Source organism: Jaculus jaculus, chromosome 8, assembly GCF_020740685.1.
Source record: "Jaculus jaculus isolate mJacJac1 chromosome 8, mJacJac1.mat.Y.cur, whole genome shotgun sequence".
Lineage (NCBI taxonomy): Eukaryota > Metazoa > Chordata > Mammalia > Rodentia > Dipodidae > Jaculus > Jaculus jaculus.
The window spans coordinates 53,430,279-53,444,621 of record NC_059109.1 but is presented as its reverse complement, the minus strand read 5'-3'; the positions used below and the strand labels follow the sequence as shown (position 1 = coordinate 53,444,621).

At 36.3% G+C, this 14,343-nt stretch overlaps 1 protein-coding gene across 4 annotated transcripts in view; it reads left to right on the top strand.

The window, feature by feature from the left end:
- Positions 1 to 14,343, top strand: part of Ano3 (anoctamin 3) — a 334,161-nt gene that overhangs the window by 162,624 nt on the left and 157,194 nt on the right. The window contains exon 1 of one of the 4 annotated variants that reach the window (XM_004660859.2): positions 815 to 944. The exons of the other annotated variants lie outside the window; for them this stretch is intronic. The gene's annotated coding sequence lies outside the window, so the exon portion shown is untranslated. Of the gene's footprint in view, positions 1 to 814; positions 945 to 14,343 lie in introns of those variants that run through there. 4 annotated transcript variants of the gene reach the window in all.

The window sequence follows — 14,343 nt, the reverse complement described above, 5'->3', positions numbered from 1 at the left end:
GCAACAGAGAGAAAGGGGGTGGATATATAGAGAGAATGGGCACACTAGGGCCTCCAGCCATTGCAAACAAACTCCAGACACTTACCTTCCCTTGTGCATCTGGCTAACGTGGGTCCTGGGGAATCTAGCCTCCAATCGGGTCCTTAGGCTTCACAAGCAACAAGCCCTTAACAGCTAAGCCATCTCTCCAGCCCTGGGGTATTTATTTTTACGTAGTCCTTAAATCTGTTTCTTTTAGATTGACATCACATCTTCACAATTCCCATTATAGTGCAATGTCAGGGTTCCTAGATTCAGGGCTGTTCATAAAACACAAAGGTTTCTATTGTACCTTTCTTCAGTGAACATAAAAGAAGAGGCAATTTTCTATAAATTCTTTTTGAAAAAGAAGAAAATCCAGGCGAATTCCACTTAACTATCAGAAATTAGTACTTTATTCAACACAAAAAGGTCATGTTTATATTATTTAAACTAAAAATATCTTTCTCCTACCTTTTCATGTTAATGTACTTAGTTCACTCAAATAACATATGTAATAGATTAATAATTGACAGAAGAATCATCAAAGTGTCATGGGCATATGACTAAATGTCACTTAGGTGAATCATACACAGACAATATTAACCAATGACACTGCACCTTAGAGCCACCCCCTAAAATAAATTAATAAAAAGCAATGCAGAAGTTCTAATAAAGAGATGAATTGTCTCTTCTTTTTAAGTCATTATTCAGACCCAGGCATTTAAAGAGTTGTCTTAAACCCTGCAGGCAAATGCTCTGTGCGCTGTTCAGTAGGTAAGACTGTTGCTAATGGAAAAAGCAGGAGGTGGAAGGTAGAGCTTTAAACTGTCATGCTGAAAAGTACTTTAGAGAAGATTGTCATTTGAGAATCTTGTCAGCAATGAAGGCTTCCAAAGGCAGCTGAACCCAGAATTCTGACTGTGGTATGTTTACAAGTGCCTCAATCTAAAATTCTATATTACTTTTATGTTTTCTTAAGGTTGTATAGAGAAGCTAATTCAGAATTATTGATGGTAATTTCAGAATTGACATGAAGATCTTTCTACTTCACCGTATAAGAAATATATTTGTGGAAAAGAAATAGTGTGATCTCAGGGTGTCATTTGTTAATTGAAAGTTTTTATCTTGCATGCAAAATATTTTCCAGCTCTGTAGAGTTTTGACTGTGTTTGAATTTTTTACTTTGATTTTACTGATTAGTTATTAACAAATTCTATTCTACATAATTATTTATTTAAATAAATATTTTGGAAATGCTCTTAAGGTATCATTTTATTTAAGACTCATGTGATAATTGTTAAAGTAAAAGTCTGAGGAACAATGAATTTTAATAAATATATCTCAGGATTAAATTAAAAAAAAAAAAACAAGTGGCATGGCTATGAATATCCCTGGAGTGTGAGCTAGGTAAACAAACGTTTCAGTTGGTTATCTTTGTTTTTCATTCTGTTCACAGTGAAAAGAAAATACTTATAATTTATCCTGTCTTTGCTTGCATGTCTTTGTTTAAAAATATCTGTTAATTTCTATTTGGAGATCAGATTTCAAAGTCTACATCTGTATTCAAGGTTAAATTAAAATTGATAGTAATTTATATAGAAATAGATGTTAATTGTTTGAGAAAAATAAGTACTTAAAAGATTCTTTATATAAAAATTAAGCACATAAAATTAGTGACCAGAAAGGGATGAGTGTATTCTCTGTAAATTACTTCAAAACTAGTATGTTAAAAAGTATTTCATTGATAAGGCAAGAAAAAATAGACTGAAAGATATTTGGCTTGGTTCATTAGATAAGTATTAGAATCTACTAATTTGAGTAAACTGGTAATGAGGGAAGATAGAATAATATACTTTAGAGACTAGCACTGAGGATAATTAATGCCTGTTACAACGTGAAAATGCAAAATGTAGTTTGTTTCTTTTTTATCTTTAAGGATTTTTTTTCTATTTTGAGAATATTTTCCCTGACTTTGTCATTTTATTCTTTTCATGGACATATGTCTTATTTCATTCACAGTGTTAAGTATGCAGATCAGATAACCCAGGTAATTGGGATCTATTTGGAAGACTTGAAGACTTATTTTCAATTTTTTTCTCTGTGTTTTTTGCAGCCACATGAGATTGTATTGCTCAGTGAAACAGACCTATTTTATAAAACATGCTAATTGTTAAAAACTTCTGATTCACATTTACATAGAATATCTAAAATTTTCATGTGCAAAACTTGTCTCAAGATGAAAAATAGATTAATAGATAAAATAGATTACTTCATTGTGTGAAACAGCTTCACAAATAATAAGGAATGAAGGTTTTCTGTTTTTAGTCCTGATCTTAACTAAATTAACATCTGATACCATGAAAATCAGCTTCATGTTTGAGTTTTTTTTCTGATAAAAGTATTATTTTAAAAAGTAATATTGACAACCTGAATACATATATACAATGCACCCTGTTCATAATCCTCTTCCACTATCTTCATTTCTCCCCCTTCCCCTATCCTTCCTCTACTGAACCTCTTCTTTTCAACTAGTCCTTGTTCTGTTTTGATGTCATCATATTGTTTTTTGCCCTCCTTTATGACGGTATTGCAAAGCACATCTCTCCTTCCTTTGGTTATTAAATTCTTTCTGCCACTTCTTCTGCAATGGTCCATGAGCCTTGGAGAGGGTGAGAGAGAAATGACATCAAAATAGAACAAGGACTAGATAGAAAAAGAAGGTGGTCAGTGGATGTGGTACTCAGGAGTGGGTACAAAGGAAGGTGGAGGTTATTATGATTAGAATATATTTTGTATATTTACTGAACTTATCAACTAAAAAATTTAAAAATAATAAAAAAGCATACATTATATTATTAAAGTTGATATTCATAAGAAATGTATTTTACACTTTCCTACAAACTCATACATAGAGATTTCAATACTTTCAGATTCAGCAATATATATTTTTTTGCTTTGGACATTTCTTTTGTAATGAATATAAGAGATTACATTAGGTAATCCTAAAGATTTAAATATGATATTCTAAAAATTTTGGGTTACAATAAACATTAAGCAAAACATCTATATTTCTTCTATAAATAGATACCTCAGGATAGAGTTTGACAAACTGGTGAGTAACAGAGTTTTCTAAGAACCGTTAAAACATAAATGACTGGGCTCCACATCTATGCGTTCTTATATCCACAGGTAACACTGAGGTCTAGGAATTTGCGCATGTCACAAATGCTAAGGTGATGATGAGCTGTAGGTACATTTAACCTATTTGAGAATCATGGTCTTGCATCTGTCCTTAACAGCCTCAGACCATGTGCCGGATTCTAACAAAGTTCAGGAATCTATTCCGTGCATCTGAAAAATTTGAAGTTCAGTAACTAAATAGGCAAGCCAACACATAAGTACTTATTTACCAATTGTGGTACATGGGTACTGGATTGTGGAAGGCCCACTACCCCAGTGAACTGGCCTATTAGAAGGTGGGTATTAAGCATGGGACAGGAAAGATGAGAAGTGAGCAAAGGGAAAATGGAGAAAGAAGAGTCAGGGTAAAGAATGGCTTCGGTGAGATCCTGGGGTGGGTCAAGCTTCGGTGTTTCAAACACTGATGTTGTCCTGTGTAGCAAGAACACAGAGACTGAGTACCAGGGTGACCCAAGATGAGAGAGATTGGAGAGAAAGGCAAGCAGGGGCAGTGTTCAGGGGTCTGTGATGGGAACTCAGCATCTAAGTCTAACATTTTGGGCAGACTTCTGTTCCCATAAGTCACTGTGCCTGTGAGGGTGGAGACAGTTGACTTCACAGCAACCCACATGGAATGTGAGAGTGGTTTGACCAAGAAAGACTTCAGTTGATAAAGAAAAGACTTCAGTTGATTTAAACACAGCACATTTTTCCAGTACTAAAATGTGGAAGCCACTTAGTTATCTAAGCATAGAGGCATAATAAAAATAACATTATGATTGAGTACATCGTTATATTAAATAAGGAATAAAAGAGAAAGGATAGAAAGTAAAGTTAAAATTGTATGTGTGTGTATGTGTGCACCTGCCAGACACAACAGTAACAGAAGTAGAGTCATGGGTGATTTTTAAATTCCCGTTTCTGTTGTTTTGGCAATAAGAAAAAATGTCAATTACTATAAAATTTAAATGCTTAAATATTTCATTGACTTTAAGATAACAATCTGTTTTTGAATTATTAATTGGTTTGTGTATATATGTACACTCATGCCAGGCAAGGTATAAAGTATAGTGGACACAAAATTAATATCATATGGTTGTTGTCCTCAAAATGTTTACAACAATGTTGCAAAACAACAGTGGGAGCTTTAGAGGCAGGGCGTTTAAATGTTAGAGTAAATAAGAATTATGCTTTCTATCCCTTGACAGTCCTTTGAGGTGCCATTGGACATACATCTTGAATGTCCTCAGCTCTTTCTGTGTCCATGTGTCTTTGCATGTTAACTTTCTATGCCTGGGAATGCTCACATATACATACACACTACTGTTCATTTTGTTTTAGGATTCAAGGCATATATTACTTCCAAATAAAAATTATTTCTCAGGACAGCCATTTAGCATTTGCTATAATAGCAATTGGATTCCCTTTCCTGCCTTCAGAACAGCACAAATAAAAACAAATAATAATATTCTTCCTGTCTTCTTCCTTGCCAAAATTACTCTCAAAGGAAGGATGCCTTGCATTTTTCTTGGTAATTACCTCAGCACCTTGTAAGATGCTTATTCATAATAGGAATGCAGGATAAGATTGGTAAATGACTGAGCTACTGAGGAAAGCATTAGAAAAACATTGCAATTTCCAGTACAGTAGAATTTTCTGTGTGACATTCAGGAGTGAAGTTTATGGAGAAGGAAAGCAAGGCTGCAAATAGGTAACTTTGATTGAGTTTACTTCTTGAAGTTTATTCTAATAAAGTGTAGAAATTGACAGGGAGTATAAGCATACATGGCATCACATAATTGTGAATCATAACAAAGAATAATTTAGTAAAATGGGTATAATTATGTTCTGGTTAAAAGAAAATAAATAAATAAATAAATCATACATTCTTTTTTTAAAAGTTTTTTTTTAATTTTTATTTAGTTATTTGACATTGACAGACAGAGGAAGAGACAGATAGAGAGAGACAGTGAGAGAATGGGCACGCCAGGGCCTCCAGCCACTGCAAACGAACTCCAGACACTTGTGCCCCCTTGTGCATCTGGCTAACGTGGGTCCTGGGGAATCGAATCTCGAACCAGGGTCCTTAGGCTTCACAGGCAAGCACTTAACTGCTAAGCCATCTCTCCAGCCCCAAATCATACATTCTTAAAACTGAATACTTTCCACCATTTGCAATACAGTGTGGCCAATGTGTACCGTTAATGCTCAAGTGGTCTGCTTGGACAAAAGGCAAAATATAAGCATATAAGGCTGACATTGTCTACACCTGCAAACCACTGTATCAAGAGTAATAAGACTATGTCCTGGAATTAACTGTCCTCCTCAGATGAAATTTGATAACCTATAGTTGATAAAGAGGTATATGGCAAGATTTTGCTCTTGTTTTATCCACGAATCACTACTTACTTATCATCTCGGACAGATAAGATGATGGTTCTCTCCTGACCTGAATTTCACTCTGGAATACTCTCTCAGAACTTTAATAGAGAAAGGTGCACCATACGCAACTGGGGGAAGAAAGTAAAGAATTAAAGATAAAGAGGCCATTATACATGTGTTGTTTTAGTGCCTAAAACTTTCATGTAAGCAAACCAAAGCTCCAGTTGAAATGGTTTCTTGTGAATGACTGAGAAACATAGAAAACAAACACCAACAAACCAAAATACTACTCTCAGTTCATCCCAAACAGCTGATCAACATGTTTGATATATAAGTAAAGACTTCCTGTATGACCATGTGCAGATGCCTAGGTAGCCAGTCAGGAAATTTCTCTCACTTTGTGTCTGAGATCAGTTCATAAAAGGTTCCTGATCATGTTGCTGGAGTGGAAGTCTCTGAAATTCTTCTGGGCTTATTCTTTATTTTATTTTTATGCATTTATGAGAGAGAGAGAGAGAGAGAGAGAGAGAGAGAGAGAGAGAGAGAGAGAGAGGGAGAGAGGGAGAGAGAGAGACAATGGGCACGCCAGGGCCTCTAGCCACTGCAAAAGATCTCCAGAGACATGTGCCACCTTGTGCACCTGGCTTTCTGGCTTAGGTAGGTTTGGGAGAATCTAACCTAGGTCCTTAAGTTTCATAGGCAAGTGCCTTAACTGTTAAACCATCTCTCTAGCTCCTCTTCTCGTTTTGGATACTGATCAATTCTTGAGTTGTTCTTATCTCAAAGAAACTGCTACATTTATATTGTCTGAAGTTCTCCTTTAACCAGAGAAATGAGAAAACATACAATAAATAAAATGAAGTGCTGGTGATAGAAAAAAAATGTAACCATAGAGGAAGAATTTGGACAAATTCATTTTGATCTCCATAACCAACTTTTAAAGAAATTCACTCTAGGGAGTGAATGGAGAGATGGCTTAGCAGTTAAGCGCTTGCCTGTGAAGCCTAAGAACCCCGGTTCCCCAGGACCCACATTAGCCAGATGCACAAGAGGGCACACACATCTAGAGTTCTTTTGCAGTGGCTGGAGGCCCTGGCGCACCCATTCTCTCCCTCTCTCTCTCTCTCTCTCTCTCTCTCTCTGCCTCTTTCTCTCTCTGTCTGTTGCTCTTAAATAAATAAATAAAAATAAACAAAAATAAATTAAAAAAAAAGAAATTCACTCTAGATAGTAGAGGGGTAGAGAGCTGAAGAAATTGCTGTATGAACATAAAAATCTCTTTGTGGGGCTGGAGAGATGGCTTAGTGGTTAAGCATTTGCCTGTGGAGCCTAAGGACCCCATTTGGACGCTCAATTCGCCAGGACCCACATTAGGCAGATGCACAAGGCGGGTGTCACTCGTCTGGAGTTCGTTTGTAGTGGCTAGAGGCCCTGGTGCACCTATATTCTCTCTCTCTCTCTCTCTCTCTCTCTCTATCTGCCTCTTTCTCTGTCTGTCACTCTTAAATAAATAAATAAAAATAAACAAAAAAATTTTTAAAAAATCTCTCTATGGTTAGATATAGTTGCCTGGAATTGAAATAGGTTTTATTAAATATATCAATGGCAGTCTGTGTAATAAGAGCCAGTTTTATAGCAATATGTACAAAATTGCAGGTGTGGGCACCTTTGCTGTTTCATATTCCATAGTGTATATATGGAAAATATATATCAACATATATATAAATAGATAGATAATAGATATATACACATGCCATTGAATCCATAGTGTGAGAGGGAAAGAGAGGAGGAAAACAATTCTGAAATTGTAATGCAGTTACCTCTGATCTGTTATTTCTGATACTCTTCCTCTGCCCTTCTCCCCCTCCTCTCACCTCGTCTCTACCCCCTCCTTCTCTTTTCTCTATGCTGTCAGACCCAGAAGTGTTAAACAGTAATAAAGTATCATTTAAATAAATGAAAGCTGTGTTTCTACTTAATTCTGTTTCCATGTATAATTCCCTACATAAGTGACAACATGAACTGTTCACTTTAGGTAATGCATGTCTCGGTTTGGTTCTTAAAGGCAAATGTCAGTGGAGATGATCTGTTATTTTTGAAGCACAAAGTGTTAGTCTGTGGTCTGTTATATGTTTCATAGTAGTAGCAAGTAAAAAGTTGGAAATTTGAGTAAATCTAAAATTAATTGAGCAAATATTGTATGCTAAAAGTACATAGTACTACATTGATAGACTAATGAACTAAATATTACTTGCATCATATTTTGATGAGGAGTCTTGAATATGACTTGATATCACTAAGAACTTGGTCCCTCAAATTCAGACACTGATTTAAATCTGGACACTACCACATACATTCTGTGTGACATTGGAAAATTATTTTAGTTTTTAGCACCTAAATTTACCTATGTACAAAATATGAGGTGGATGGTGGTAGCTGGTGATATTTCCTTCATTGCCTATTTGGAGATTTAATGAACAAGGGTAACTTTAGAGATTTAAAGGCTGGGGAATGGACGTGCCAGGGCCTCCAGCCACTGCAAACAAACTCCAGATGCGTGCGCCTCCTTGTACATCTGGCTAACGTGGGTCCTGGGGAATTGAGCCTCAAACCAGGGTCCTTAGGCTTCATAGGCAAGCGCTTAACTGCTAAGCCATATCTCCAGCCCACATATTAAACTTAATAGCTTCAAACTACATGTGGTGGTTCATGCCTGTGATCCCAACAGTCAGATAGAAGAGGCCGGAGGGTCAATGCAAAGTTTGAGGCCAGTTTAGTATACATAGCGTGAAGTAAACTACATAGTGAGACAGTATCTCAAACATCAAAAAATATAAGCATTACTAATAATGTATTCCACACTAGGTGTCTTTTCTCTGCTAAATGATTTTTGAATCATATGGACTATGTTGGAGATTATGATTATGATTCGGGATTAATTATGTAGGAAGCTTACAGTTCTGACCATTCACTTTGAACTTCTCCACACAGAGATGTAGAGGTAAATTTAATGTAAACATTTTATATATGTATGCAAGAAAATATTCTACTTATAAATTATCTGACATCAGATGATGTTTTGGCTGTATAAGGGAAATCCATATTTATTTCTTTGTATTATCCAAAATATATTTTACAGTGTCCTTTTCTTTTTTTATTAATTGTGCAAAATAATGGATTTCATTGCAATGTTTCCATGTATAATGTAGTTTGAAAGTATTCACCCTGTTACCCTTTCTTGTTTCTTTCTATCTCCCTCTGATCTCCTTCCTTTTCCCAAACAGATTCTGCATATGTGAAAGATTATGTAATATTTATTTTAGTATGATTTATTTCATTTATATTGGTGATATTCAGCTTCACCTATTTCCTGAAAATGACAGCTGAATAATGTGCTAATGTACATTTACCATGATTTTTTAAAAAGTATATTTATTTATTTATTTGAGAGTGACAGACAGAGAGAAAGAGGCAGATAGAGGGAGAGAGAGAGAATGGATGTGCCAGGGCCTCCAGCCACTGCAAACGAACTCCAGACGTGTGCGCCCCCTTGTGCATCTGGCTAACGTGGGTCCTGGGGAATCGAGCCTTGAACCGGGGTCCTTAGGCTTCACAGGCAAGCACTTAACCACTAAGCCATCTCTCCGGCTCTACCATGTTTTTTAATCCATTCACACCTTGTTAGGCATTTAGGCTGAGTTGAGGACTTGGCATTGTGGATAGGTCTGTGAAACTTTGTTGTGAAGGTGACTTTATTGTACAGTGTATTTGATTAGCTCAGGTATATACTTAGGAATAGTACAGCTGGACTATATGGGTGTTCTTCTTTTTAGTTTTCTGAGGAACTTTCAAACTAATTTACATAGTGGCTAGAATAATTTACTTTTCCCACAGTAATATACAATGGCATTTTCTCAAGTATCTTTGAACATATATGTGTTTGTGTGTACTTTTTATTCATGTGACCATTTGGATTGAGTGAAGCAGAATCTCAATGTAGTTTTCATTTGCATTTTCCTGAAAGCTAAGGACATTAAAGTTTGAAAATTTTTCATATACTGTTTATTTTTTGTATTTCTTTTTTTTTTAAAATCTATTTATTAGAGGTAAAAGAGGCAGATAGATATAGAGAGAATTAAGCATGTCAGGGCTTTTAGCCACTTCAAACCAACTCTAGACACATGTGCCACTTTGTACATCTGGCTTTATGTGGGTAATGGGGAACTTGAGTTCTTAGGCTTTGTAGGCAAGCACTTTAACCATTCATCCATCTCTCCAGACCTCTCTTGTACTTAAAAAAAATTTTTTTTTAATCTTTATTTATTTGAGAATGAGAGCAAGTGAGAAAGAGAGGAAGAGAAAGAGAATGGGCACGCCAGGGCTTCCAGCCACTGCAAAAGAACTCCAGACGCTTGCGCCCCCTTGTGCATCTGGCTAACGTGGGTCCTTGAGAATCCATGCTTGAACTGGGGTCCTTAAGCTTCACAGGCAAGCACTTAACCGCTAAGCCATCTCTCCAGCCCCCCTTTTGTACTTTGGAGAAGTGTATGTTTGGTTCCCTTGTCCAGTTATTGGTTGGATTATTTGCTCATGTGGTATTTAAATTTTTGAGTTCTTTACATATCCCGAATATTAACCTTCTTTCAGATGAATAACCCAAAATGCTGTTTTCCTATTGTGCAGGCTGCCTCTTTACCCTGGTGATGGTTTCCTCTGTTGTACAGGAACTTTTTAAGTTGATTCTATCTCATTTGTCAACTCCTGTTATTATTTTCTGACCTATCAGAGTTCTATTTTAAAAGTCATTATATACATATAAACATTTTAATTAAGGTTTCAATTAAGAAAATATTCCTTAAACTTTATTTATGTTTTTTAAAAAGTCACACAGGGGATTAAACACATAGAAGAGGATATTTTATGATGCCCAAACAGAAGCCTTTGGGTTGATAATATATGTAGCTGTGATAATGTTTGTCTGTGATGTCACTGTATTGGGATGTGCTATGTTCAAAAATTGTAAGTGCACATTGGAGGGCTTGAAACATTTCAGCAATGATTGATAGAAATTTTCATTCTAGTCCTTCTGAGCTTAGGATTTATTTTTATAATAACAAGAATACGTGCAGAATGCTGCCTTTGGCATATGTGCTGTGGTCTAGGTGACATCCCCCCCCATATATCATACACAAGTGCACACATACATGCATTCAAGCAATAATGAATTACAGGATGCATGTTTAAATGTTTCCAGAATAGTCAACTGTAGACAAGCACAAAGTACATATTTAAGTGATTGCTTGGGGCCAGAGATGGATGGGGGAGAATGTAAGAGAAGGTAGTGTTGAGGATTCATTACTCAAGGTGGTGGAATTTCTATTATAGGTGATGAAAATGTTCCAAAACTAAACTGTGTGTGTGTGTGCGCGTGTGTGAAGGGGTGTGCACTTGTTTGTGCCCTTGCAGTGGCCTGCATGCTCGTCTACAGCAGGGGCACTCACCTGAGATGGAAGGAAGAGTGTCAGGTGCCCTGCGGCATAGCTTTTCTGCATTGTGAGCCAGTCTTAACATCAGAACTTACTATTCCGCCCACACTGGGAGCTTGGGTGATTCCCAGGTCTCTGCTTCCCTTTGATGGACTTGGATTATGGGCATGTGTGACCACAGCAGCTATTTACTTGAGAGCTGGAAAGTTGAACTCATGTTGTTTCAGGCCCCTCTGGCCCTCAAGCTTGTGCAGGAAGCGCACTTAGCCACTGAGCCATTATAATATTTTGAACATATTAAGAACCCTTGATGTAATTTAAATGGGTGAATTATATTACACATGGATTGTATATCACCAAGTTGTTTTTTAAGGGATGCGAAACCTTAACTTACTTGATTGTACACAATCACAAACAACATGAGGTGGGAACATGTGGATTTGTCAGGTCATGTGGCTACAAGGCATGCTTCATTATGTTGATGAAATATGATTTCCTTCAATAACATCTAAGGAAATCTTGGGTGATTTCACTAAAGCCCTGTTTTCTTTCACTGTACTCAAATTTATTTTTCTCTCATATTAGTTAAATATTAATATTTACTGGCCATTCAAGCAAATTACATACACAAATACATCTATAAAGTATGTTTTAAACTCTGAAGCTTTATAGATGGAGCTGAAATTTTTTCTAGTAGCTTAATTTTTCTAGTCTACCAATAAAATTTCTTTCAATTAATTAATTTTTAGCAGATTATACTCTTTTATTTTCTCTCCCCTATTCTCATTTCCCTGGGACCCTCCTCAGTGGGGTTATGGGATTCACTGTAGGGTCATGAAGGCCTGTCAGTCCTAATTCAGTTGGTTATACTTTAAATATATCTATGAGCCTTCCAAAATGCTTGGAAGGTTTTCCTTAAGGGACTCAACTCTGCCAAGCTGGCTAAAAGAAATGTAACTTTACAAAGGCAGGTGTTGCTAACACTAGAGGGATTTTAATTTATTGCTTACGCCAGAGTTGCCCAGTCTGGCACCTGTGAACCTTTGGGAAGCACATACAAGAGCTCCATGGAATCCAATAAAACCATGGACCTTGTATGTATCAGTATTTGAATATGGAAGTCTTATTACTTTTCTGAAGATACTGTGTACTGCCAAAGAAGGTTTAAAAGCCACTGGTTTGTCTTAAGTTTTTTTTTTTTTAATTATTTATTTGAGAGTGACAGACACAGAGAGAGAGACAAAGGCAGAGAGAGAGAGAGAGAATGGGCGCGCCAGGGCCTCCAGCCACTGCAAATGAATCCAGACACGTGCACCCCCTTGTGCATCTGGCTAACGTGGGTCCTGGGGAACCAAGCCTTGAACCGGGGTCCTTAGGCTTCACAGGCAAGCTCTTAACCGCTAAGCCATCTCTCCAGCCCTTGTCTTGTTATGTTTTTAACAATTTAATACAATAAATAACTAACACCAAAGGAGTCTCACTAGTAAAACACATGCTGGGTCATAATCTAAATTGGTACCTATATGTTTGAAAAGTTGATCTTTCTCACCTTCCTTATACATACCTAACTTTAAAAGATAGACAATTTTTATACATAATCATAATGTGTTTTGAGCATAATCCCCTCCTGCAACTTTCTCTTGTCTTTGTTCTCACTCACCTCTTCTACTTTGATGTCTTTTTTCTTACTGTATCATCTATGATTGACTGATGATGCGCCCAATATTTACAGGTGATGACAGTCACTGTGTTGTCATAAATGCCATGATACTTCATGTCTGGAAGATAGCATTTAAAAGAAAACTTCCCCATCTTTCTGGCTCTCACATTATATCTGTCCCTCATTCCCAGTGTTCCCTAAGCTATGGAGAGAGTGATATAGATATCTCATTTAGTGCCAAACAATCAACAGTTTCTGAATCTCAGAAATTTTACCAGCTATGAATCTCCCCCCATATACAAAACTTTTAACAACAGAAGTACCAGCAGAGCCTGAAGGAAAACAGGCATTAATATTTTATAATAGATTTTCAGTGTCAACTTTCCAAATTTTCAGAATACCTTGACTTATCTTGGAACAAATTATTCATGAGCAACATAAAATCATCTGCTTTATATCATTATCAAAATATGGCTGTTTACTGATTTTTCTCTTCCTCCATCTTAGGAAATCCTTCTTATGTTAATGAAAGTAACTTTAGGAAAAGGAAAGGGGAACCTAGCACTTCTGGATCATGAGGAATAATTTTCTATAGATGCAAGGAGTCCATCTTTCCCAGAGTGCATCTCCAATACATTTCTTATCTGATAAAATTATAGGAAATGTTGTTTGTCATTTCAGAGTCTATGATCGATAGTAAACACCCACTAAGTCTGGAATATTTTGCTTTGGAACATATGTCTATTTTCCTTATTTCTATATGTCATAACCAAGAATGTTGATGATGAAACAGAGCAAGATTTCCGTGTTGGGCACTTTGATACTTTCATCTGGAAGTTTGTCATTTCACATTAAATATTCAAGTGAAACAATAACCTACTTTAACTGGGATAATGTTCTGGGACAATTCACATGTTTCAGAGATGTTATTTCCCTATTCTATATTTTGAGTTTGTATTTGCAAAAATGCAAGTAAGTTCAATTTGACTTGACTCTGTGTTGAGCTTCCTCTGCCTGTTAGGCACTTGCTTTGAGCTCATCTGCTGCAAATCCAGAGCCATAAGGAGGGAGTACCTTAATATTTCAAGTCTACTCACTACTGGTATGCTCTAAAAATATCTGCAGATAGGACTACTTGCTTCATTCACAATTGTATCTCTGGCACTCAGAAAATTGCAAATATGAAAGCACACATTTCCAGTGTCTGCACATGTTCCTGGGGATAAAAAGTGAACAAGGTGTTCAGGTAAGCAGCTTATGCCTGAATTACACTTTGTCCTGGAATTGACCTGTATTTTCATTATCTTATTAACTATGCAGAGATTGCAAACATTTTGCTTTGCATAATTTTGTTTGTTTTCATTGGAAATCCTGACATAAATTACCCAGAATGAAAGTGCAATAAATTTTTAGGTGAGTTTTCTTTGGTCCTATGAAGTTACCAGTCTTAATTTTTCTAAGTACATGCTGAAAATCATCATGTCTATTTCCAGTGACAACGTTTTTTTTTTATCTTAAGATTTTTATTTATTTATTTATTTAAGACAGAGAGAGGGGTAGGGGAGAGAGACAGAGTGAGAATGGGCATACCAGAGCCTCTAGCCACTGCAAACA